This window comes from Trichechus manatus, unplaced genomic scaffold (assembly GCF_000243295.1).
Source record: "Trichechus manatus latirostris isolate Lorelei unplaced genomic scaffold, TriManLat1.0 scaffold00002, whole genome shotgun sequence".
NCBI lineage: Eukaryota > Metazoa > Chordata > Mammalia > Sirenia > Trichechidae > Trichechus > Trichechus manatus.
This window is the reverse complement of record NW_004443938.1, coordinates 5,051,424-5,077,169: the sequence shown is the minus strand read 5'-3', so window position 1 is coordinate 5,077,169 and position 25,746 is coordinate 5,051,424.

Here is a 25,746-nt window from a genome sequence, read left to right as displayed (position 1 = left end):
ACAGCCAGTCCTCTGGGGTCCTGGATATTGTGTGTTTGGGGTCTCAACCTAAAAGGCTCGGAGTCTCTTCTGCAGGATCCAGAGCCTAGTGAGTAATGGGGCTCAGTAAATATGTCCTGATGTGATGCTGACTCCCCTTGAACGTCTGCTGTCTCTCATCTTTGCCCCCCCCCATTTGTTGTTTGACAGCCGTACTGGTTTCCCGGCGCTGCAGTAACAAGGCACCATAAACTGGGGGGCTTAGAACAACAGAACTTCATCATCTCGCAGTTTGGGAGGCTGGAAGCCTAACCCCCGAGTGCTGGCTGTGTCGATTCATTCTGAGGGCTGTGACAGAGGCACTGGGCCCTGACGCTCTCCTGGCTTCTGGTGAAGGCCGGGACCCTTGGTGCTCTTTGGCTTGTAGGTCACTCCATCCCCTGCTTCCGTCTTCACTCTGTGTGTGTCCGTGACTCTTCCCCTCTTTACAGGACACCACTCAGAAGGAATTGGGAACCCGCCTAGTCCAGTGTGACCTCATGTTAACCGACAACACCTGCAAAGACCCTATTTCCAAACAGGGTGACGCTCACAAGGACGGGGTTAGGCCTTGAGCATATCTCTCGGGGAGGCACATTTCAGTCCACAACACTGCCCGCTTCTGTGCTAGCCTCCAGCTGTAAACGTCTGCGGTGGCTCAGGTAGGGGCTGCAGTCACGCTCCTGGAGGCTGGTTGGCTGGTTTTGTTTTAAACATTAGGGTGAGTATGAAATTCTTACAATGGCAATATTTACAATTACGGGTGAGGGGGGAGTATTATGACTACAACAACTTGTAAAACAAAGAGCCCTAATATCAGATGTGTGTGGTGAGACAAGAAATCGCATAAATAAAAACATAAATCATTTTTTTTTTTTGTTTCTAACATCTTTTTGTAAGTGCTTTTTATAAAACCCTGAGAGAGTGCCAGAGACATTAGCCATTTGGGGGAGAGCGCTAACACAAAACCAGCCTCATGGCCTCGTGTGCCGATTGTCAACGGAAATTAGCATCTTCGCTGGATGGCGCCTTCCCACGCGTTATGGGCATTAGCTGTTACCCAGATGTGTGTATCTGTCGAACTCCCTTCTCCATTAAAAGCTATTATGTATGCTTCGGGAACGTTTTGGAAAATGTAAAACAGTTAGATCTTAAGGAGAGTGACATGAATAGCACTAGCTAAAACAATAGTTCTTTCAAATGACTTTTAAAATTTGCTCTATTCCAACTGAGCTGCAGAAGACTTGGGGAGAGACATTTCACTCTGCTAAGTCTTAGCTTGGTAAAAGCAGCGGAGCTTGGCAGTTTCCACCACCCACGCCTGCCTTCCATCCTCCCACACGGCCGCCCACATCCACATGACACGCCAGATGAGGGCTCCATCATCCTGGGTCCCTAGAGAGGCAGTCACTGCCCCAGCGATGCTCAGAGCAAGACTGTTCACGTAGCTGCCCATGCAGAGGGGGTAGGCTCTTGTTGAGAAAGTTTTATGCCCGCATTGCTTATAAAATCAGAAAAAAAAATCGTTGCCATTGAGTCAATTCCAACTCATAGTGACCCTATAAGACAGAGTAGAACTGTCTCATAGGGTTTCCAAGGAACACCTGGTGGATTCAAACTGCTGACCTTTCGGTGACGAGCCGAGCTCTCAACCACTGTGCCACCAGGGCTCCACATTGCTTATAAAAACAACAAGACCTGTTGCTGTCGAGTCGATTCTGACTCACAGCGACCCTATAGAACAGAGTGGAACTGCCCCGTAGGGTTTCCGAGGAAAGGCTGGTGTACTCGAACTGCTGACCTTTTGGTGAGCAGCCAAATGCTTAACCACTGCACCACCAGGGATGTCTTAATTATGGAATCACAGGTATCAAACTGATGGAACCCAAACTGTTCTTCAAAGGTGAACAGTCACTACTTACATTCCACTCTGGTACATATTGCAGAGCTGCAAAATTGAGAAGTAATGAAAGAAGAGGTTTCAGTTCTGAGCAATTACCCTACATAGTGATTTGATTCCTCCCCTGGTTCCATCAGCGGAGTGGTGCCAAGAGTTAAGCACTTGACTACTAACCAAAATGTTGGTGGTTTGAAACCCACCCAGAGGCACCTCAGAAGAAAGGCCTGGTGATCTGCTTCCTTAAGTTCACAGCTTTGAAAACCCTATGGAGCAGTTCCAGTCTGCACACGTGGGGTCACCAGGAGTCGACTATGGCTTAGTTCCATTAACACGATGTGACCGTCAATGTTAATTTTCACTACTCTGAGAGGGATACCAAGGGACCAACTTAAAATGGTTCTTTCTACAAGTTTAAAGTGAGGAGGCTAGCTAATATTTGTATAGCGCTGTATCTTTTGCACACTGTTTTTACCTACTTTGTCTCACCATAATCCTGTGAAGGATTGTTGCTGTCTCCGTATCACAGATGAGCAGGAAGCCTTAGATCCAGAGGGGCCAAGCTTCTTATGGGAGTCTTTTTTTTTTTTTTTAGATATATAGTTCCTGTTGTTAGGTGCCGTCAAGTCGGTTCAGACTCATAATGACCCTACATACAACAGAATGAAACACTGCCTGGTCCTGCACCATCCTCATTATTGTTATGTTTGAGCCCATTGCTGCAGCCACTGTGTCAATCTATCTCGTTGAGGGTCTTCGTCTTTTTTGCTGACCCTCTACTTTACCAAGCATGATGTCCTTCTCCAGGGACTGGTCCCTTCCGCTAACATGTCCAAAGCACGTGAGATGAAGTCTCGCCATCCTTGCTTCCAAGGAGCATTCTGGTTGTACTTCTTCCAAGACAGACTTGTTCTTTCTTCTGGTAGCCCATGGTATATAATATGCACTATACAGTGTTTACTCTTTGCTGGGCTTTATTCTAACTACTTCCCAAATATTAACTTATTTAATCCTCACACAGCCTCATAAGGAAGGGACTAGAAAATTGAGGGGTGGAGATGCGAGGAATTTGCTGATATTCATAAGGGGCTGAGCCTGGATTTGAACTGGGCTACTGGCTCTGGGCTCTTGCTCTGAGCCACTGCCCTGTGCCAGCTTGGAGACACCACAAGTGCAGAGATATGTGATGTTTTTCACCTGAGCAATTGAGAGCACACAGTATGGGTCATACATGAATATACACTGACTTCTTGTCAGAGTGACACTTGAAGGAATTATGCCTAGCCTCTACCTCTTCCTCCCACAGTGACACATTTTTGTAAAATTGAAAGAGTACAGGTTTAAATACCTTTGTAAAGAAGTCCAGGGAGGGGATATGCAAACTGAGAAGTAACATGAAGATGATTTCAAAGGAGCTCTGATCTGCAGGTTGATCTCAACCCCTTCATAATGGGCTGGTATGTGAGTGGTTAGGGAGCCCTGGTGGTGCAATGGTCAAGCACTTGGCTGCTAACCAAAAAGTTGGCTGTTCAAACCCATTCAACAGCTCGGAGGGAGATAGACCTGGCGATCTGCTCCCATCAAGATTACATCAAGAAAAGCCTGTCGTGTCCTACAGGGTCACTGTGAGCCAAAAGAGACTCATCGGCCCCCAACAACAGCATGCAAGTGGTTTAATGGGGTGATTGATGATGCCTCTGAACATGTAGCCAACATCACGATGGGTTTCCCTGGACGAGCAGCAAAGCCAGGAAGGCCCAGCTAAGAGCAGCCCATTGGTCCAGTGGGCATTACTTGAAGCTGTTTTTAAAAAGCCTATTCTAATTAAATGGCCATGGTACAGCCCCACAGTGGAACACAGTACGCGCCGCTCTATGTACTGACAGAGAAACATCTCCAGGATTCATCACTAATTGGAAGAAGCAAGGTGACAACAGTGAATATAGGATGCTACCTTTTGTGTAAGAAAGAGAGAACTAATGCGTATTCACACCAACATGTGTTGTATAAAGAAACTGTAGTGAGCTATTTAAGAAATGAATAGACCTGGCTGTGCGTGCGTGCATGGGTGTATGTGTGAGCGTGCGTGTGTGAGTGGGTGTGTATGTGTGAGCGTGCGTGTGTGCGTGGGTGTGTATGTGTGTGTGCATGTGTGTGTGTATGTGTGAGCGTGCATGTGTGCGTGGGTATGTATGTGTGAGCATGCGTGTGTGCGTGTGCATGGGTGTGTATGTGTGAGTGTGCGTGTGTGAGTGGGTGTGTATGTGTGAGGATGTGTGTGTGCGTGGGTGTGTATGTGTGAGCATGTGTGTGTGCGTGTGTGAGCATGTGTTTGCATGTGTGTATGTGTGTGTGCATGTGTGTGCATGTGTGAGTGTGCGTGTATGTGTGTATGTGTGTGTGCGTGTGTGCATGTGTGTATGTGTGTGTGAGCATGTGTGTGCATGTGTGTGTATGTGTGAGCGTGTGTGTGCATGTGTGTATGTGTGAGCGTGTGTGTGCGCATGTGTGTATGTGTGTGTGTGCGTGTGTGAGTGTGCATGCACACACAGGCACATAGATGGGATTGTGGTAGATTTGGCAGGGGTAGGAATGAGGCTTCTCAAAGTATCACTTTCTATATTGTCATCATTTTGCATCACCTGATTCAAAAAATTTTTAAGCGTCCTTTTAAGTCATCTGCTAAATGAAAGACAGAGACAAAACCAAAACCGCGTCCCTCATCAGGGCCTATTTATGCAGAATATGTATGGCATTTATGCAGATTACATCAGATTATACATGGAATTCTTGTAGAATTAACTTAGCCATTAAAATCTCTCAGACCTGGGTTTAAATACAGGCTTTGCCTTTCATCTCTGCAACTGATACAGTCACATAACCTTTGTGACTGAGTTCCACTTTCAGCATCTTTAAAATGGATATAACAGTATTTCCCCCACCCCCTAGTGTTGCAAGCATTAAATGAAGTAATGTTAATGAAGTGCCCAGAACCTGGCGTATACTCAGTCCTTGTAACTATGCTTTAGATATTTCTCATACTACAGTGCAATTTCGATTTCCGCCAACATGCCAATGCCCATAACGTATCCATGAGTTGGCCATATCTTTCCCTAACAAGTAATATTGCTTACTGTTGCAAAGGGTTGAGTTTGCATGTTGGGGCACCACCTGAATGTGGTCTTTGTAGCCAACTGCTATGCTCTGAAGAGCTGAAGGCAGGCCCACTTCTTCCAGGTATCCATTAAGGAGGATAGGGTTATGCTAGTGGGCCCTCTGACAAGTCCTAGTATCATGAAAACATAGCCATTACAAATGCTTTTGCTCACTCTGATGGGCAGTGGGCTCTGCAGACAGATCTCAGCCTTCTGGATCTCCAGGCCTGTGGAACACATCTGTCCCTGTTGTTGCGCAGCAGGACCACCCGTCCCAGTTCCCAATGGCCTTCTCATCTCTGCAGGTCTTCCTGCCTCCCGGGGCCCACATCCCAGGGACTAAGTCCGTCTGGAGAGGTCTTTTCCTTACAGCCTCAGTGAAAGAACATTTTCTTGCCAGCAACACATACTGTGCACGAACAAGCCATGCTAACCACAGATGGTAGATTATCTGTTTAGGAGAAAGTTCTTATCTAGGAATTATCTAGGCTTTTCAGTCATACGATGTCGATTTTCCCCTCCTTTCCTAACGGAATCAAAACTCTTATACAAAGGGAAAGTGTTGTCCAATACAACCACATTCTATCCCTAAGTCCCAACTAAACCGCAGTGGCTGTGTGACGGAAACATGCCTGCAACATGTTTCTCTTTTGCAAGAAACCTGTCCCTCTCTGGATGTTTTCAACAGCGCAGAGAGGATAGAATAGGTTTAGATAACCACCGATAACGTGAAAGATGACTCAGTTCTGGGTGTCACAGTTATATTTTAAAAAATCATTGCATCCTCTGAGTTGCTGTCAGTGCTGAGTCTATGAATCGGTGATGTATCCATTTAGAGGCTGTAGTGATGTGGGTTTCACCGTGGATATCTATACAACGGGTCCATTCAGATGCTCTTTGTATTGCTTTGGGAGAATATTGTGTGGAATCAAAAGTTAAGTGAAATATTTAAAATCACAGCGAAATCTTTAGAATATGAGTATCAGACAAACATTATACTCCATATTATCACCGCGGTTCCTCTACGCAATTATTGAAAAACCTGTAACTGTTGTAAGAGTATTCAGTAATTGGTTTTAAGGACGCAATTTGCTTGAACAATGCTTACCAATCTACAAGGACAGCACTATATTCTCCACATCTTGGCACCAACTAGATTCATCATGGGTCTTTTTTTTTTTTTTTCTGGAGACAATTAATTTCAGGGAAGCTGTAAGAAACGAACACATTCGCAGAGCCCTCATCAAGCAGTTTTCCGACTTGTTGTTGTTGTTAGGTGCTGTCGAGTCGGTTCCGACTCATAGCGACCCTGTGTACAACAGAATGAAACGCTGCCTGGTCCTGCGCCATCCTCACAATCGTTGTTATGCTTGAGCCCATTGTTGCAGCCACTGTGTCAGTCCATCTCCTTGAGGGTCTTCCTCTTTTTCTCTGACCCTCTGCTTTACCAAGCATGATGTCCTTCTCCAGGGATTTGTCTTTCCTGAAAACATGTCCAAAGTCTGTGAGAAAAGTCTTACATTTTTGCTTCTAAGGAGCATTTTGGCTGTACTTCTTTCAAAATAGATTTGTTCGTTCTTCTGGCAGTTCATGGTCTATTTAATATTCTTTGCCAACACCATAATTCAAAGGCATCAATTCTTATTCTGCCTTTCTTATTCTTTATCCATCTTTCATATGCATATGGGGTGACTGAAAACACCATGGCTTGTGTCAGGCCCACCTTGGTCCTCAAAGTGACATCTTTGCTGTTCAACACTTTAAAGAGGTCTTTTGCAGCAGATTTGCCCAATGCAATATGACGTTTAATTTCTTGACTGCTGCTTCCATGGACGTTGATTGTGCATCCAAGTAAGGTGAAATCCTTGATAACTTCAAATATAGTAACTTAGAGTTTAATGCCTTGCACATATAAAACCAACAAAGAGGTCAGTTATGAAGTGTCCCGCTGCTGTACAGATAGATACAAGGAATGTTATTTTGTTAAAGCCAGAGTTCTGACCTCAGATGACTGGGACGGAACTCCTGAGAAGAAAGGAAAGCTTGCAAAAGAGGGACCCGGCCAACCACCAACCGACGAAATGGCGTCACCGTCTGGTTACCCCATGACTCCCCGGCTACGTTTCCTTTGTCTTCTGGTTGTGTGCAGAAGCAAAAACCCAGCCAGGCAACTTGTCACCGTCACTGTCCTTTATATTTTTTTCAGGAGAATGCTGCTAAAGCTGGCCACTCCCCAGCCCTCTGCCAATTCAAGCTTTGGTTTGGCCATTGTCTTTGACTCAACGAAAACCATTTTGCTGAATTTCTAACATGTCTCAACACTGTGCTGGGGCCTGGGGATACAGAAGTGAATGAGCTGTTTCTGCCAGCATGGAAGCCCTGGTCTGGAAGAGGGGGGAGACACAAATGGTCACAGAGCGTGAGTAGATTATCAGGTCAGGCAGCTTTAGTGTCTCGAGGAGAGGATGATGCGTTCTGTGTGTGTGTGTGTGTGTGTGTGCATGTTTTGCGTGTTTGGAGGGGGAGGTCACAGAAGCCTTCATTGACTCGAGGCGAGCCTTGAAGAATGACTGCTAGAAACACTAAGGGAAGCGATCTCCCACAGAGGAAACCTCAGGTGATATGAAGCGAGGTGGGCCTTGGGGAAGAACCAGTGGTCCGGCCTAGGGACCTGGAGCTTGGCGTGCAAGAGAGGTGTGTGAGACAATGAGGCTTGGAGGGAGACAGGGCAGCTAGGCTATGCTAGGGGTTGATGTGTTTGGTTTTCCCTCAAGTGGCCAAACCACGTCTGAAGCCAGGAGGATGAGGTGCCGTGGGGCAGCACAGGGTGGGTGCATCTGGGTGCTGGACAGGAGACAGCCTGCTGCCAGAAGGACGAGCTCCCTGTCAGACAAACTGCTGAAGCAAACCCGTGGAGTTCTAAACACAGCCTGCCTTGTCGCCATAGCCTCTGACAGACACCACCATGGCTTACAAGGGCTCCAGGTGATGTTCCCGCCTGCTGACATCAAAGGGCCCCTGGGCCACCCGGGACCCACAGGGACCCTCGGGCAAAGTCCTAGACCTGCACAGCAGAGCCCTAACCAGGGCAAGGAGCAGCCTTACACGCTCGGTGTAGGGACACGTCCCTCCTGGCAGATCCACGCACACGAGCCAAGGAAGAGGGGGTGCCAACTGCAGCGGTGCAGAGGCCTGTGTCTGTGACAGGCAGGGGACAGGCTGCTGCCGCAGCCACTTAGGCACGTGCTGAGCTGAAAGGCAACTGCAGAAAGCAGAGACGCGTGCGGGCAGCCCGAGCAGACGAGGACCCCTTCATCTCTGCCCCTCAGAACACTGCTGGCAGTGTCTTCGCCCTGAGATAGCCGGTCCCCCCTCACCCAAAGGAGGAGGAGGAGCGGACACAGTATGTTCTCATTATCGAATCTGCGGTGGAAGCTCAAGCCACAGGGCACTGAGATTCCTAACACAGCAGACACGGCTCATAGCCTGGACTCGGCGAGAGGAGGTCAGCTGCTGGAGACAAACAGGCCAGCTGTCCGCCTGCAGGGGTCTTCGATAACACTGCCAGGCTATGGCGGGTAGGTTCAGGACCACTGGGGTGGTGGCTTTATTTCACTGACAACAGCTCCCCTTGGAGACGGGAAGCTGGTGTTGTCCCGTGTTGCAGAGGGCAGCTTCCTAGACAGGTTACAACCCTGCAGATATTATGGCTGTTTCTTAATGTGATTTTTAATACACTTTCTTTTTTAGAGCAGCTTTGTTCAGTTTAAAGGAAAATTATGAAGCAAGTACAGAGTTCCTCCTATACTCTCTCCCCCTGCACAGTTTCTCCTACTATTAACATCCTGCATTCACGTGGCACATTTGTTACAACTGCTGAACCGATGCTGATACATCATTATTAGCAGTAGTATCATTATTGGAGCCCTGGTGGCGCAGTGGTTAAGAGCTTGGCTGCTACCCCAAAGGCTGACAGTTCAAATCCACCAGCTGCTCCCTGGAAACCCGATGGGGCAGTTCTGCTCTGTCCTGTCGTGTCGCGATGAGTGGGAATCGACTCGACAGCAATGGGTTCGGTGTTTCTGGTTTAGTGTTATTATTATTAACTAAAGTCCACGGTTTACATGACGGTTCACTCTTGGTGTTGTTTAGTCCTCGGGGTTTTGACAAACGCATAGTGTCACGTGTCCACCATTGCAGTATCGTGCAGATACTCTACAAGTGTCCTGGGATCCACCTGTTCATCCCTCCTCAGTCCCTGGCTTCCTGCCAACCACCAATCTTTTTTTATTGTAGCTGCCATTTTGCCTTTTCCAGAATGCCATACAGTTGGAATCAAACCTGCTGGCACTGAGTGGATTCTGATGCACAGCGACCCTATAGGACAGAGTAGAACTGCCACATAGGGTTTCCAAGGCTGTAATCTTTAGGGAAGCAGACAGAACCAACAATCTTTCAGTTAGCAGCTGGGTGCTTAACCACTACGCCACCAGGGAGTTGGAATCGTAGCAATTATTTTTAATTAGACAAAATGGCAACAACTCAGTAAGTCTGGCAGTGTCCCCCAGACCCTGCAGGGATGGGTCCGGCGCCTCACTGTGGAGCACGGGACGATGGTGGCCGTCTTCCTTCCTAAGGAAGGGCCGTCTCGGGACTTGTGCTGGCTGGAATGTTGGGGCGCCTCAATGGTTGTCCCAGCCCTTGGGGTGTAGGGAAAGGGACAAAAACTTGCATATCCATTCACCAGGTATCAGTGGTATAAAGCGTTTTGTGAGTAAACCACAAAGAAGAGCCCATAGATAAGACAGAGCTGAGCTGTTAAATCACTTCCCCCTCATGTGTTCCAGGAAAAGGCAACACGCAAGCAGAGATGTGTATCAGCTCAAAGCTTCACAGTCAGGGGGGAAAGTTGTTTAGACAAGAAGTTGCAGGCGCGCAGAGATAGAGGCAAAGCTCCCCTTCAAGAGCACAGATCAGAAACATCACACATGTGGATGCTCAGAAACTCCGGCCTGTTCTCCGACTGACCCCAAAGATTGCCAATGCCTTTCTCTTTACTCTGAAAATCTTGGCCTGAGTTTCTGAAGCCAAAAGCGGTAAACCATGACCTGGCCTTCTCCTGTCTCCATCACAGCCTCTTCAGAGCCTCCACCCCTCCCCAGCAGCTACCCCAGCCACTCCCTCCTGGAGCTCCTACCCCGATCCTCACCAGGACAAGGGATTGACGGCCAGGTGGCCGAGAAGGAGATCAGAGTCACCCAGCTCATCTCGTCTTGTTTCAAACATCCTGAGAGTCTCTAAGAAGGAATGTTGGTGGTGGCACAGTGGTTAAGAGATCAGCTGCTAACAAAAAGGCGGGCAGTTTGAATCCAGCAGCCGCTCCTTGGAAGCCCTATGGAGCAGTCCTACTCTGTCCTATAGGGTCACTGTGAGTCAGAATTGACTCGATGGCAGTGGGTTTCTTTCTTTCGATGGCAGTGGGTTTCTTTCTTTTTTTTAATACCAGAGCAACAGGATGTGACTTTCAAGTCACCAGATCAGATTGCAAAGATGGAACAATCAGCCACAGCAGCAGTCAAGTCACAGAAAACAAACCTTCTAGCATTTTCTTTTCCCACGTGCTCTTCAAGGCTGCTGTATACACACACACACTCCTTCGCTGAGGAGGGAGTAAACTGAGCTGTAACAGTTCACATACAACAATATGCTGTATCCCAGCAGAGGAAATCTATCCACATTCGGGAACTGGCTCAAGTCCTCTGGCTCCAGGCCAGTAGAAACTGTGGGTGGTTGTTGGCAACCGTCCTTGAACAATACCCACAGCCAGACAGACTCACAAGGTGGCAGCAGTGGGAGGGAGCCACTGTGCACCTTCAAAGAAAGGTAGAGGAGATGGTGAAGAGGACAGAGATGAAGGGGGCACACCTATTTAAATTGTAAACCAGACACATCATGACTGCCCTGTGGTGGCTCAGTGGTAGAATTCTCGCATTCCGTGAGGGAGACCTGGGTTCTATTCCCGGCCTGTGCACCTCATGCAAAGCCGCGACCCGTCTGTCCGTGGAGGCTTGCATGTCGATATGATGCTGAACAGGTTTCAGCGGAGCTTCCAGACTAAGACAGACTAGAAATCTACTTCCAAAAACCAGCCAATGAAAACCCTACGGATCGCAATGGTCTGATCCACCACCCCTGGTGGGCATGGTGGGCATGGCGCAGGACCAAGCACTGTTGTCTTCCTTGGCGCGCGGGGTGAGCACGAGTCAGGGCTGAGTCCACACCAGCTAACAACAACAACAACGAGGTAAGACAACTCCCAGGCTTCTCGGCCGCCTTGGATTTCTTCGTGTGGATTCTTTTCCTAGCAGAGTTCACAGAGAGTTCACATACGTTATTCTGTCTATTACCACCAAAGCCCCTCAGGGGCATTTCCGTTCTTACCATCACACCTGCAAATACACCAACGCGTTGACTGTTCAGAAGGTGAACATTTGCCGCAAAATTACAAGCAGTGACAAGACCGCTGGATGAGGACTCGCTATCTGATCCTGTCGGGGCATACACGCCAGACATTCACCCGGCGCTGGCAATCAGAAGCTGGGATTATTATTTATAGAAAGTAAGGAGTAAACAAAGGGAACAGCCCACAGCCCCTGCCTGCGCCCCACTTAGCATCGTAGGGGCGGAGCCGACATGTCTAAACAGGGACCTGCTCACCCTTCTCCAGTTACCCCTGTCCACTCTGTGTTGCTGGGCGGGCACCCCGTGACCAGGCATCTCTGTGTCTGTTAGCAGGTGCGTCAGCACGTCAGGTCAGGAGCTGTGTGGCAGTGTTCCGTCTCTCTCTCTCCATGGCTTTCTTTCTTGGCCAGGTCTGGCCCCCTGTGCTTGCTGGTCTAGCTCCCGACCAGCAGCTTCGGGACAACCATGGCCAGTGCCAGGGTTAGGCTGGCATTACAACAGCCATCAAGGCAAAAACCGTTTTATGGACAAGGCCTGCATGGTGTATGACCGAGCCTATGCTCCACGGGCAGTGTCCTGCCCGAAGGTGCCCAGCTGTGCTCTGTGGGCTGACTACCCTCCACAGTCTGCCAGTCTCGTGGTTCCAGCTTGCACTGCTGCAGCTGTTTCTCTGCCACTCGGCTCTGCTGGGCTGGTCACCACTTCTCTCGGTTTTCAGGGTTACAGCTCAGCATTACAGCCCTTGACCTGTATTACAGCTCTTCTAGAAGGTTCTCAGCCCGGGACCCCATGTCCAAAGAACAGGTTCCCCTCCTAGCTCTCATGGATCAGGAAGCACCATCTCAGTCTCCATGTTCTAAGGTTTCTATCAGTCACTGGACAGGCCCCCCAGCCAATCCCAGTAAAAGTGGCTAGCAAACTGACCAATCTTTAGCAGATCGCGACCTGCCTTATCATTTGGGAAGAATTACAAACCCAGGGAAAGAAGCCCTGGTGGCACAATGGTTAAGTGTTTGGCTGCTAACTGAAAATTCAGCAGTTCTAACCCACCCAGAGGCTCCACTGGAGAAAGACCTGGAAGTCTGCTTCCGAAAAGATTACAGCCTAGAAAACCCTATAGGGCAGTTCTACTCTGTCACATGGGGTCACTACAAGTCAGAATTGGACTAGATGGCACCGAACCACAAACTCAGGGCCAGAAAGGCCACACTAAATACATACATAAACTCATGGCTGTCGAGTCAATTCCGACTCATAGTGGCCAGACAGGACAGAGTGGAATCGCCCCATAGGGTTCCCAAGGAGTGGATGTTGGATTCAAACTGCTAACCTTTTGTTTAACAGCTGAACTCTTAACCACTGTGCCATCAGGGCTCCATATACATATAGCACCACAAAGAGAAAAAAAAATCAATGAAATTTGATAAACAGGAACAACCGTTGGTTAGGTTTTGTGACGAGGCAGTATTAGGAACAGGAAATACCATTTTTGTCCATCTCTAAGAGTGAGAGATTAAAAGAAACATACAACGAGACGTAAAAGCAAACAGATGAACAAAACACCTTCCGTTATGTAACTGATCATCTCATGCTTGTGGTCAGGGATAAAAAAAGGCACACTCCAAAAAAGATGTAACAAAAGAACTTAATCTTAGGTTGATAAAAGTTCACAGCAAATACGCAATTACGGTGTCTGTCCGCAGTTTTCTCTAATTCTCGGCGTCAGCCCATTTCTGTCTCCACCCTGAGACCTTCCTCTCGTCTCCTTTGGAGGCTGTCACCTTTTCGTTGCAGACCTCACTGCCTCACATGCCGCCTGTTTTCGTTGTTGGTAGGTGCGTTCAAGTCGATTCTGACTCATAGAGACCCCATGTGACACAGGAGAACTGCCCCACAGGGTTTCCTAGGCTGAAACCTTTATGGGAGCAGATCACCAGGTCTTTCTCCAGCAGAGCCACTGGGTGGGTTAGAACTGCCTACCTTTCGGTTAGCAGCCAAGTGCTTAACCTTTGCGCCACCAGGGCTCCTTCATATGGCACCTACCACAGCTCAAACCTTGTTCTCACTGCAAACTGGTTCTCTTGTGTCACCAGTACAAAAAAACAGAGCAGTGCACAGTGGGGACCCAGTGCAGAGCTGCGGGATGAAGCAATGAATGGAGAGTGGGTAAGAGCCAGGCTTTGTGGTCCTGTTTGCTGGGGTCCAAGGTGTCACTTTAAGGGCTAAGGTACGCCTGACCCAAGCCATGGTGTTTTCTATTGCCCTATATGCGTGTGAAAGCTGGACAATGAATAAGGAAGACCAAAGAAGAATTGATACTTTTGAATTATGGTGTTGGTGAAGAATACTGAATATACCATGGACTGCCAGAAGAATGAACAAATCTGTCTTGGAAGAAGTACAGCCAGAATGCCCATTAGAAGCGAGGATGGTGAGACTTTGTCTTACGTCATTTGGACATGTTATGAGGAGGGACCAGTCCCTGGAGAAGGACATCATGCTTGGTAGAGTAGAGGGTCAGCGAAAAAGAGGAAGACCCTCAACAAGATGGATTGACACAGTGGCTGCAACAATGGGCTCAAACATAGCAACAATTGTGAGGATGGCACAGGACTGGGCAGTGTTTCCTTCTATTGTACACAGGGTCGCTATGAGTCAGAACCGACTGGACTGCACCTAACATCAACAACAAGGTGGCTGTACTCCTGAGACAGGTGAGGTTAACAAGAGGTAGAAGTTATCTCAGCCGTGAACAATTGGCCAGCTTGTGTAGCTCTCAGAAAAGAACAATTTCAAAGTGCGGTCCTCTTCTCACCCGCAGAATGCCTGAGCTGCCTGTCATTATCCAGATTTCTGGGTGCCATTCCACAAGTACTGAGACAGTGCTCTCGGGACTGGACTCAGGGATTCTTGTAAAGCTTTCTAAGACAAAGCCTTTTGAAACTGGGGATATTGCTTTCAACTTCAAGACCCATTGCTAGAAAAGGACAGCATGTTTCGTACAGGGCCAACAAAAATGAGAGAAACCCTCCATGAGATGGATTGACACAATAGCACAATGGATTCAAACACGCCAACAATCATGAAGACTGTGCAGGACCAGGCAGTGTTTGGTTCTGTTGTACATGGGGTCACCGTGAGTCAGCATTGACTCAATGGCACCTAACAACGACAACAATATTCCCCGCAGCATCTCGCTTGGTGCCACATGCAGTGGACCTTCAAAAACATTCATGTGAATGGTAAGTAAGGCAAATTCCATGAACCCAAGGGATTGTCCAAATCATTTGTCATAACAGAATTGTATTACGTCAAATATGACTAAAAATCAGTAGACCTTAACTGGAAAACTATTCGTACACTGCTCCTGGTTGTAATCTTTTTGACCTATAAGATGGCAGTTATAATTTAGGTAGTAGATAATTTTGAGAGTAGGCAAAATGCGGAGCCCATTTTTTAAAGAGATGCTATAATTTTTAAAAAATGACTATTCTTAAAATATTACTATTAAGACAATAAAAAGCAATCATTTACTAATGATAAAACCTTCATTTAAATATTGAAAATTTTATTGTTTTGTATCTGTACACGTCAATTCCCCTCCCCGCCAGAAAGAACGGAGATTGCTCTCAGTCAGGCACAACAAGGGAGAAGGCGGAGTGATTCAGCCACAGCGTAAGCCGCGTTGGTTTCTGTTGTCGGGAGTAAACAGCAGGCCGTGAAACGCTCGTCCAAGAACTTGGAGGTAAACAGAATGTTTGGCCTCCAAGAGAGGAAACAAAACTGCAACAAAACCAGTGATCATAACACATCTCAGAAACCCAGAAGGAGGAGGCTGACGGGGAACAGCTGGCTGCAGGGAAGCACATTGCAGGAGTGTTTGGCTCTGTAGATAGTCCTGGGTGGCGTAAGTGGTTTGCACTCTTCTATTAATCTAAAGATTGATGGTTCAAACCCACCCAGCCGCACCTCGGGAGAAAGGCCTGATGATCTGCTTCCGTAAAGATCGCAGCCAAGAAACTCCTAGGGGGCACTGTTCTACTCTGTAACACATGGGGTTGCCATGAGTTGGAATCGACTCGACAGCAACAGGTTTGTTTTCGCTCTGTAGAGGGGGCGTCTTATCAGGTCTGAGAGGCAAAATCATCCCCTGCCAGAAACATTTTCTCTGCAACAAGAATATTTCCATAATATGACATGGTCTGCTCAACGGTCTTCAAGCTATTTCTCTCCCTTTGCCCCACCCTATGCTCCCTAAGCAAACTTCGGATGACTGGTTGGCTTCCTGGATATCTCAGTATCAGGAAAGAGGTTTCCGTGGACTGTAGATGAGAACATTCTGGTTATTAGAAAGGGGTTAGCGTTTTTGTAAATCGATCGATTCAGGTTCTGGTAAGCCCACAAGACAGCAGTTGATATTACGTAGATTGGTTGAGAAAGCCTGGTGTCTGATCCTCCAAAGCTAGGGCTAGGGATTGAGTCAGAGTCCAAGTATTTGTCTCTTCCCCCTAGTCAGCCAGTCCCAACCCCTTGGCCTCACTGCCAACACTTCCCATTGAAAATTCAAAGGTGGATCAAATGAATGCATTTTGCTAGGAGCTTATAGGCAGACAAGACAGAAAACGGAAACCTTAGAGGATAATCCATTCCCATCACCTGACAAAAGAACCCTCTGGGAACCCATATGAGGAGCAAGTAAATCCCCATTTCATTTCCCATCTAGATTTAGGGAGAAAAAGACTTCTGAAGAGCAATTTTACGTGGTCTTATTCAAGAAAAAGCAGGTTTTCCAAAATGATATTTAAAAGATGGCACACTGTTCCTAGCCTTAATCACAAGGCCATCCCCATCAGAATTCCAATGAACAAAATCAGGCATTTGGTATGATCAAGTTACAGTCTTGCATTATTCGAGAAACAAGGAGGAGTATGGAATTGACTTAAGTCGTTGAGGAGCCCTGGGTGGTGCAAAAGGTGAATCTCTTCTCAGTTTACTTCATCCGTGCTCATCTTTCTTTAAAAGCATCCCTGTCCTTAGATTTGGACCGGTGCTGTCCAGTAGAACTTCCCGTGATGATGGGGATAGTTCATCTCTGCACTGGTCTATACGGAGCCACTCGACACACGTGGCTACTGAGCACTGGAGACGTGGCTGTGTGACCGGGAAATTGTGATTCTAATTTATTTTCATTCTAATTCATTTAAGTTTGAACTGCAACAGACACATGTGGCCAGTGGACCTTAAAAAGACAGCGCAGACTAGAGTTATTAATTGGTTTCCAAACTGGAATCTACTTTGACACTTCTGTGTGTGTTTATGTATGTATGTGTGCATGTCGTTTGTGTATATGTATGTTTATATGTGTATGTGTCCTATGTTTGTGTGTATGTGCTTACGTATATCTGTATAAGTCTATGTATTTGTGTGTGTGTGTATGTTGTGGTTGTATGTATATGTGTGTGATGTATGGGTGTACATGTGCTTATGTGTACACCTACTCCTCCTTTATTGACTATCTTGTTATCTGACATTTTGCATTTACAATAGTGAAAAATCTACTCTCCGACCATTTTGCACATTAATGATGTACATCTGGCAGTAACAAACGCTGAGGTGGGAGGTAAGAGTAACATCGGCTGTGATGGTTAAAGTTATGTGTCAACTGGGCTGGGCTCAGTGGTTTGGAAGTTATGTAATGATGTAATTTGATAGTTATGTAATGATGTAATTTGATAGTTATGTAATGATGTAATTTGATAGTTATGTAATGATGTAATTTGGTAGTTAGGTAACGATGTAGTCCTCCTACATTTTCTGATCTGATGTGGTCATCCTCATTTTCACATAACATTGATTTTCACTTAACGGCCTAGTCTTTGGAACCTAACCATGTGAACAAGTGAGGAGTGGGTGTAGGTTATGTACGTATGTGTGTGTATGTGTGTGTTCTGTGTGTGCGTGTGTGTGAGTTTTAGGTATATGTGTATTTACATTTGTGTTTACGGGTATTTGTCTGTATGGGTGTATGTGTATATTTGTGTACGTGTGTTTTTGTGATAGTATTTGTGTGTACATGTGTATGTGTGGATTTGTGTGTGTGTGTATATTTATGTGCATGTGTTTTGTGAATGTGTGTGTATGCGTGTATTTGTGTGTGTGTGTGCACGCGCATACAGCTTCCTCCTGTCTCTTTTCCTTTAAGGACCTTGATAGAGGGAGAAGCAGTCTTTTCCCTGGGACGAAGGCTGAAAGGGGAAGGTCATGATTTTGCTCTTTATCCTGTAAGGGTAAGAGATGATCTACACGTGGCTGTAAGACAATCACCGTTTGCTGCTGATAGGTCCCAGGAAATCTGCCCTGTCCTAGGTTAAAAACAAAAACCACCTCTCCATCCCTACTCCCTGCCAGCCATCACACACGTCCTGAGTGTGTTTGTCTCATTGCCCACTCTCTCCTCTAAGCTCTTCCTTCAAATAGGTTCTGGGCCACCGCACCCCAGATTCCCCACCTCATAGTGCTCCTTTATTCTCAGCCTCCCTGTGGTGTTTTGTTTCTCAGATTTAATTGGCTGGAATGTCCAGGGCTCCTCTCCAGCCCCTGCTGATACTCTGCTCTCCAGGTGATCTCAACCAGCCCACGACTGCAAACACGTCACACCTTCTATGACCCCAAATGTGTATCCTCAGCTCCCATCCGTCCCTTGGCCCCAAACCATGTATCTCATGGTCTACTCAGCGAAGACTTTGATCATCTAAGGGCTCCTCCCTCTGAACACATCTGAAACAGCATTCTTAGTTCTCCACTTCTCAAACCTGCATCTTCCTCATTCTCCCTCATCTTAGAATGCAGATTCCCAGGTATTTCATTTAGCAGTTAACAGCATCCAGTAGCCATAACGTAGACTATTTTGACATTGACATGCCCTTGCTTTTTAGTGAGTAACGATGTTATTCTTCATTGCCATATTCAATTACTAATTTGGCACTGGTGTCTAACCAAACTTCAAAAGTCAGATAGCTGAGAATTAACCCCCAGTTTGAATCAGAAGAGAAGGAGGAAAAAAAAAAGAGCACCATACTAAGAGACCACGCCCATATTCTTGGGTCTTTGTTTTCCTTTACAGCAAATGAAGGGTTCTGAGTCCCCATTTCTTTCCCAGTCCTGGACCGTTTTCTTGGCCCCTTTGTCCCTGAAGTCTCATCTCAGAAAGGAGACAGGATACCGGGGAAGAGCAGGCATGTCCTCTGGGGGTGGGCTTTCCCAACAAGGCACCTCTTACCTGCTGTGTTGCAAGAGTCTGGGGCGCCTTCCACGGGGTCTTTGCTCATCTGCTCCCAGGAATCCGTACTGCCCCTCAGTGTCCGCAGAGCTGGTCCTCTGCTCCCTCCTTTAAGTGTGAAGGGGAGGCAGCTGGCTGGAGAGAACAAGGACACCATGTTAACATCAACTACTCAAAAATGCCATCATACTCAGGACAGGGGTCTCCCTGGACTTCTCATCCTGGATAGGTTATTTACAGAGGAAAGTCTAGTGTGAGGAGGGCTCCAAACAACCCTTCATGTTGGGCCCCCTTGGCACCATTACAGATGGTCTCATCCAGACTAAGGCCAACTAGGAGGAAAGGTCTGGCCGTCCACTTCCGAAAATCAACCAATGAAAACCCTATGGACCACAACAGAATACTGTCCTATACAGCGCTGGAAGATGAGTCCCTGAAGTTGGAAGGCGCTCAAAATACGCAGTGGCCGCAACAACAGACTGGCGCACACCGACGATGCTGAAGATGGTGCAGGACTGGGCAACGTTTTGTTCCGTTGTACGTGGGTACCATGAGTCTCTGGGCAGACGCAGTCCCACACGGCAAACGCGGTCAGCTGAGGGCAGAAGGGTTGGGGAAGAGCCCTTCTCCCCCCTCCCCCCCGACCAGCCTCCCTTACATCGAGTACAGGGGGGAACAGCACGCAGCAGCCCCACTCTGAAAAGCATGCGCTGTGATTAACATAGCGGGAGAAGAAAAAATAACTAAAGAATCAAAACCCATTGCCCGCGAGTGGATTCCTACTCATAGCGACGGTGTAGGACAGAGAAGAACTGCCCCATAGGGTTTCCAAAGCTGTCATCTTTACAGAAGCTGACTGCCACATTTTTCTTCCAAGGAGCAGCTGGGGGGTTTGAACTGCCAACCTTTCGGTTAACAGCCAAACACTTAGCCACTGTGCCACCAGGGCTCCTTGATTAAAGAATAGGACCAAGAAAAACTGATCTTAAATTCTCCCAATATCAAGTTTCATAACATAAAAATGTCCCGGTGGCATTTTTAACCTCCTGGTTTGAATGTGGAGTATATACAAAGATATATTGCACAATGACAATTATACATATAACTGAATAACAATAATACACAATGACTGAAATTAACACCAATCAGTCTAACCTCCTGAAAAAACACCCTTGAAGAATACAGGCTTGGCTGGCCCAGACAAATGGCTGTTCTTATGAAAGAAGGCATAGCATGGTGCCCAGGGGGAGGAAATTCAAAGGCCATTTTGGAATGGAGAAGTACAACCCTAACATCAAGAACTGAAATAAACACAAATCCAACTATACTTTGCCCTGGTCAGGCCACGTAGGTGAGATTGCTCTCAATCCTAGCATCCTGGGAGTCTAAGGTGGTCACTGATTGTATCCAAAGAGGAGGTGCAGAAGGTTCGCAGGCTTGGAAGTCCTGTTAAATGAGCGAGAATGTTTAAGACGGCAAAGAGAAATCACACGGAGAGTATGTGGGTTGTTACCTAGAAATGCTCTTAGACATTAAGACTGGCATTAAAAAAAAAAGTTGCTATTGATTTAATTCCAAATCATGGCGACCCCACGTGTTACAGGGTAGAACTGTGCTCCACAGGGTTTTCTTGACTGTAACCAAAGGGTGTTCATGAGCTGGAATTGACTCGAAGTCAACTTTATGGAAGCAGATACACAGGCCTTTCTTGCAAGGTGCCACGGGCTGGGCTCAAATCATCAACCTTTAGATTAGTACTTGAGCACAAACTGTGCCATCCGAGGACCTTAAGAATGGCATACAGACAGTAATATAGTAGGCATTTTTTAAAATTAGCCATACCATACCATACCCTTTGCTGTCAAGTCGATTCCGACTTGCAGCGAACCTATAGGACAGAGTAGAACTGCTCCATAATGTTTCTAAGGAGCTGCTGGTGGATACGAACTGCCAACCTTTTGGTTAGCAGCTGAGCTCTTAATTACTTCACCACCAGGGCTCCGTGTTGCTGTTGTTAGGTGCCATTGAGTTGGTACCAACTCATAGTGACCCCATGTACAACAGAAAGAAACACTGCCCAGTCCTGTGCCATCTTCACAATCCTTGCTATCCTTGAGCCCATTATCACAGTGCTAATCCATCTCCTCAAGGGTCTTCTTCTTTTTCACTGACCCTCTACTTTACCAAGCATGATGTCCTTCTCCAGGGACTGATCCCTCCTGATAACATGTCCAAAGTATGTGAGGCGGAGTCTCGCCATCCTTGCTTCTAAGGAGCATTCTGTACTTCTTGCAAGACAGATTTGTTCGTTCTTCCGACAGTCCACGGTATATTCAATATTCTTCTCCAACACCTAATCCAAAGTCATCAATTTTTCCATCTTCCTTATTCATTGTCCAACTTTCACATGCATATGAGGTGATTGAAACACCATGGTTTGGGTCAGGCACACCTCAATCTTCAAAGTGACATCTTTGCTTTTCAACACTTTAAAGAGGTCTTTTGCAGCAGGTTTGCCCAATGCAATGTGTCCTTTGATTTCCTGCCTGCTGCTTCCGTGGGTGTTGATTGTGGATCCAAGTAAAATGAAATCCTTGACAACTTCAGTCTTTTCTCTGTTTATCATGATGTTGTTTATTGGTTCAGTTGTGAGGATTTTTGTTTTCTTTACGTTGAGGTGTAATCCATACTGAAGGCTGTGGTCTTTGATCTTCATCAGTAAGTGCTTCAAGTCCTCTTCACTTTCAGGAAACAAGGTTGTGTCATCTGCATAACACAGGTACTTAATGAGTCTTCCTCCAATCCTGTTTCTCAGATTATTTGCTCAGCATAGAGGCTGAATAAGTATGGTGGAAGGATACAACCCTGATACACACCTTTCTTGACTTTCAACCACGCAGTATCCCCTTGTTCTGTTAGAACAACTGCCTCTTGATCTATGTACAGTTTCTTCATGAGCACAATTAAGTGTTCTGGAATTCCTATTCTTCACAATGTCATCTATAACTTGCTATGATCCGCACAGTCAAATGCCTTTGCATAGTCAATAAAACACAGGTAGACATCTTTCTGGTATTCTCTGCTTTCAGCCATGATCCATCTGACATCAACAATGACATCCCTTGTTCCTCATCCTCTTTTGAATCCGTCTTGAATTTCTGGCAGTTCCCTGTCAATATACTGCTGCAACCGCTTTTGAATAATCTTCAAGAAAATTTTACTTGTGTGTGTGTGATATTATTGATATTGTTTGGTAATTTCTGCATTCTGTTGGATCATCTTTCTTTGGAATGGGTACGAATATGGCTCTCTTCCGGTCGGTTGGCCAGGTAGCTGTCTTCCTAATTTTTTGGCAGAGAGGAGTGAGCACTTCCAGTGCTGCATGTTTGCTGAAACATCTCAATTGGTGTTCCATCAATTCTTGGAGCCTTGTTTTTCGCCGATGCTCTCAGTGCAGCTTGTACCTCTTCCGTTAGTACCATTGATTCTTCATCAATGTGCCATCTCCTGAAATGACTAAATGTCAACCAATTCTTTTTGGTACAGTGACTCTGTGTGTTCCTTCCATCTTCTTTTGATGTTTCCTGCATCATTTAATATTTTCCCCATAGAATCCTTCAATATTGCAACTTGAGGCTTGAATTTTTTCTTCAGAATTTTTTCTTCAGTTCTTTCTGCTTGAGAAATGCCGACTGAGTGTGTTCTTCCCCTCTGGTTTTCTATGTCCAGGTCTTTGCACATTTCATTACAGTACTTTGTCTTCTCAAGTTGCTCTTTGAAATCTTCTGTTCAACTCTTTTACTTCTTCATTTCTTCCTTTGCTTTAGCTACTCTACATTGAAGAGCAAGTTTCAGTGTCTCTTCTGACATCCATTTTGGTCTTTTCTTTTTTTCCTGTCTTTTTTTGACCTCTTGCTTTCTTCATGTATGATGTCCTTGATGTCATTCCACAACTTGTCTTGTCTTCAGTCATTAGCATTCAACACCTCAAATCTGTTCTTGAAATGGTCTCTAAATTCAGGTGGGATATACTCAGGATCATACTCTGTGGCTCTCATGGACCATCACCTGTCTGTCAGTTTGTTATACTGTTGTGGTTTGCATGTTGCTATGATACTGAATGTTTTGCCACCAGCATTTCAAATACAAGTAGGGTCACCCTTGACGGACAGGTTTCAGCTGAGCTTCCAGACTAAGAAAGACTAGGAAGAGGGACCTGGCAGTCTCCTGAAAAAATTGGCCATTGAAAACCTTATGAATAGGGCTCCATAGAGGTTATAAAGAGTTATACAGTGATAGCGGTTTTTCTAATTGGAAAAGACGTGATAATTCAAATTGAGCTATTCAGAATTAAAACGTGGTGCCTTGCCCTGTTAAGATTTAAACCGGGCCCTGGGTGGTGCAAACGGTTAAGAGTTCAGCTGCTAACTGAAAGGTTGGAGGTAAGAGTCCACCCAGAGACACCTCAGAAGAAAGCCCTGGTGAACTACTTCTAAAAACTCAACCACTGAAAATCCTATGGAGCACAGTTCTGCTTTCAAACACAAGGGGTCTCCGTGAGTCAGGGTCGACTGAAAGGCAACGGGCTATGGTTTTTGAGATGCACATGGAAAAGGATCCTGCCCTGGCTGAGGGTAACTTTCCATTGGACGCATTTATAGTTTAATGAATTTTATCACTTCCCTGAGCCCTAAGGGTATGTATAACAAAAAGAGTACACTTCAAAAATATTTGATTTGGGTATTTTGCAAGGAATGATTCCATCTTCAATCCGATTCATTGCTTCTTATCTTGACGAAAACTGTATTGCTTTGTATTCGCTTCAATGTAAATGATATTTTGGGGTATGAATGAAAACCCGAGAGAATTCCCTACGAAGGACGGTGGGCTTGCATTTCCTCAGCTGCCCAGACATCTTCTTTGTCATTCCTTGCGCTTTCTCTCCATAGCCTAAGTGCCTTTACAGACTGTGACACCGTAAGTGGCACCAGATCCATCAGTGGTCCATGATGAATTGAACAGCAACAGAATCCATGTGCTTTTCCTGGTAAACATGTCATTCATAGGAAAAGGAGGACAGTCACTGCCCTCTCCTAAGGCGTTCATCCTCATGGGGGAGGTCTTTGTGTCTTTGCACCCATAAGTGTGCAATTCCCACACCTAGGTTCACTGGCTGTTCAAACATCGCCCGTCCAATATGTTTTTGTTCTCCTTCTTTTGGTGAATTCATTGATTGTAATGTTTTAAATGGTATAAAGGGAACATATGCTCTAATAAAAGAACAGGCTGATACTTCAATTAAGTGAAGCTAATGGAGACCTGGTGGCACAATAGTTAAGAGCTTGGCTGATAAAGAAAAGTTGGCAGTTGGAATCCACCAGTTGCTCCTCGGAAACCCTATGGGGCAGTTCTACTCTGTCCTATAGGATCTCTATAAGATGGAATTGACTCGACGGCAACAGGTTTGGTCTTTAGGTTTTGGAAGGGAGTGCTGGTGGCGCAGTGGTTAAGAGCTCGGCTGCTAACCAAAAGGTCAGCAGTTGGAATCCACCAGCCGCTCCTTGGAAACCCCATGGGGCAGTTCTACTCTGTCCTATAGGGTTGCTATCAGTTGGAATTTACTCGACAGCAATGGGTTTGGTTTGTTCTTTTTTGTATTAGAGCCTGGTGGCACAGTGGTTAAAACACTCGGCTGCTAATGAAAAGTTGGCAGTTCGAAACCACCAGCTGCTCCGAGGGAGAAAGATGTGGCAGTCTGCTTCCATAAAGATTAAAAACCAAATCCATTGTCATCAAGCAGATTCCAGCTCATAGTGACCCTATAGGATAGAGAAAAATTTCCTCCCAGAGTTTCCAAGGAGCGGCTGGTGGATTCAAACTGCCAACCTTTTGGTTAGCAGCCAAGCTCTTAACCACTATGCCACCGGGGCTCCCTTGGGAACTCTATGGGGCAGTTCTACTCTGTCCTGTAGGGGTTGCTATGAGTTGAAATCCAGTTGACGGCAGTGGGTTTGGTTGGGTGTCTTAATTAGGAGGCCTGGTGATGCAATGGTTAAAGGATTCAGCTGCTAACCAAAAGATTGACTGTTCTACCCTACCAGCAGCTCCATAGGAGAAAGATGTGGCAGTCTGCTTCCATACAGATTACAGCCTTGGAAACCCTATGGGGCAGTTCTACTCTGTCCTGTAGGGTAGCTATGACTCAAAATCAACTCGATGGCAGTAGGTTTGGTTGGTTTTGGAAGGCTCTAATAAAATTCCTAAAGATACAAAAAGTTCCTTTGAGAAACAGTACCAGGTAAGGTAAGATACTTATTACAATCTTGTCATATCTAGTACAAATCATAAGTGCTAACATTATACATTTCATGGTGTTACACTGTTTTCTAAACCTAGGGATTCCAAGGTGACTTCTTATGTGAGCACCAAACCACAAATTTGTATATTTAATCAAACCGAAGAAAACCAAACCTATTACCACTGAGTTGGTTCCAACTCATAGCAACCGTATTGGACAGAGTAGAACTGCCTTTATGGTTTCCAAGGAGCAGCTGGTGGATTCGAACTGCCGACCACTTGATTAGCAGCCAAGCTCTTAACCACTGTGCCACCAGGGCTTCATATTTAATCAAAGATATATTTTTCCAAAATTTTTTCAAATGGTAAAGAAATATACTTGTGACTATGTCAGATAATTCTACCTGATTAACCTCTTCTTAAAGGATCCTGGATAGGGCAAACGGTTTGCAATAGGTTACTAGCCTAAAGGTTGGTGGTTCGAATCCACCTAGCAGTGCGGCAGAAGAGACAGCCTGGCAATTTGCTTCTGTAAAGACCAAAAAAAAAAAAAAAAAAATGCTGTCAAGTTGATTCCGACTCATAGCAACCCTATAGGACAGAGTAGAACTTCCCCATAGGGTTTCCAAGGCTGTAAT